Source organism: Physella acuta, unplaced genomic scaffold (genome assembly GCF_028476545.2).
Source record: "Physella acuta isolate Inbredline_101_S28 unplaced genomic scaffold, ASM2847654v3 ptg000783l, whole genome shotgun sequence".
Taxonomy (NCBI): Eukaryota; Metazoa; Mollusca; class Gastropoda; family Physidae; genus Physella; species Physella acuta.
The window spans coordinates 564,350-566,279 of NW_026732301.1; the positions used below are offsets into that span (position 1 = coordinate 564,350).

At 25.0% G+C, this 1,930-nt stretch overlaps 1 long non-coding RNA gene across 1 annotated transcript; it reads right to left on the reverse strand.

Annotated features, from left to right (window-relative positions):
- Positions 1 to 222: 222 nt before the first annotated feature.
- On the reverse strand, positions 223 to 1,544 carry LOC131950874 (uncharacterized). The gene is made up of 4 exons (XR_009388368.1): positions 1,433 to 1,544; positions 1,123 to 1,265; positions 695 to 759; positions 223 to 377 (listed from the first exon to the last, which is right to left on the reverse strand). It is a non-coding gene; the product is annotated as an uncharacterized LOC131950874 (long non-coding RNA).
- Between the last annotated feature and the right edge of the window lie 386 nt (positions 1,545 to 1,930).

Below are 1,930 nucleotides of genomic sequence, written 5' to 3' on the forward strand. Positions count from 1 at the left end.
GGTCACAGTATTCTCTGGTAAACAATTAAGTTCTTTTCCAAATATATGCTCAGCTAATAGAAACAGCATTCCTAGATTATTTTATTTATTTATTTTTTTTTTTTAAAGGGCTTCAGCTGTTTTAATGTCAACTTGTGCTGGGAATACTATAACTACATACAACCCTTTTCAGCTTTCAATCACTTGTATCTTATGTACTAAGTAAGAAAACCAAATACATCAAATTTTGAGAAATAATTTATTTATGAAACAATTGCATATAATTATAAAGCCAAACATTAATATATCAAGATTATTGCAATTATCACCATTTGCAGATTCTTGTTTAACTATGGTAGATGGAAGTATTAGTTGCCTTTTACATCACTTTTCACTTCCTGAAACAAAACAAAATGATTTTCTTAATCATCCATCTGAAATAATAAAATTAGCAAAAAAAAAAAAATCTTTAGTTTAAATTAGTTTAATACATCAAAACAAAACAAGAAAAAAGTGATTGAATGAGATGAATCATGGCATAGATATCTATAAAATTTTGCTTTAGTGATAAAGGGGGAAAAATTTAAGTTATTTTGAGTGAAACATAAGCTAGAGAAATAAACTATTAGGCCTAATTTAAATAATTTAATTCCTTTCTCCCAAAACACTACATGTATCCTTAAAAAAAGAAAACTTAAAATTTATCAATATTTACCTTGTGTATAAACTCTTCTGTACATCTACTGTATCAGCTTGACGCTCATTAGGTATGCCTAGTTCCTGTTGAGCAGTTAAGACAGATTAAGTAAATAATTCAAATTTGTAAGACAAACCACTAAATGATACTGTTTTATATATATATATATATATATATATATATATATATATATATATATATATATATATATATATATATATATATATATATATATATATATATATATATATATATATCCTTCCTGCAAATCAGCATATTTTGCAAAACAAATATTTGAAAAAATACATAATGATATTGTATCAATTATCACCACTGACTTGGTTTTACTAGGTAAAATATTTTTTTAAATACAATATTTATACAAATAAAAATCTATCTCAATCAACATGTTCAAAATAAACCAAAGCAAACTTGTGATAACTTACCTGATTAATGTTTGAGAGGATTCACCCAGTTCTCGCCACTGAAGCAGATTAGATGCATGTGTTATTACACTTGTGATATACTGATTGCCATTTTGTGTACTTTTAGTCCTGGAGATCTATGTTGTAGGCATAGACTGTTAAACCTGGATAGTAATATTATAGAAGTAAATTATATCTAGTATAATATAAATATTTTAAAATATAAATGACACTAAATTATATTTATCATTATTGGAAATAAAAATGGTACAATTAAGTTATAAAAAAACAAATTATAAAATTTAAAGCAGCTTATTAATAATTGTCATACCTTTTCCTACTTTTATGTTAAATGTAAGAGGTAATTGAGAAAGAACATCTTGTGTCATTTAGTATGCTGTAGTCTTATTACTGGTAAAAATCAGATCTTCCCTTTTATTTGTATGAACCTGTAAAAGAGAAATTACAACATGGATAAACACAATGAATATCATATCTAATCCTCAACTAGTTATCACCCCAATCCTAACCTCATTTTTTAAAACCAATTTCTAAATATGTTTTCAGAACAAATGTATGTTAAGTCTACCTATTTTAATGTTCAGAATACTAATATTTATCAAAACTACCTCCAGTTGAAATTCAAGATACCTTTATAAAAAGTTATTATGACTTTAACTTTGTGTAGTTGTTATTTAGGCTATTTGTTTAATTTATATTATTTAAATTAATATTTCATGCCTTGTTTTAAAAAGATCTACAAGTCTACTTTTGATTTTATGGTATAATCTGATAAAAATTAGGCTGCTACATCTGAAAACTAAGGTCA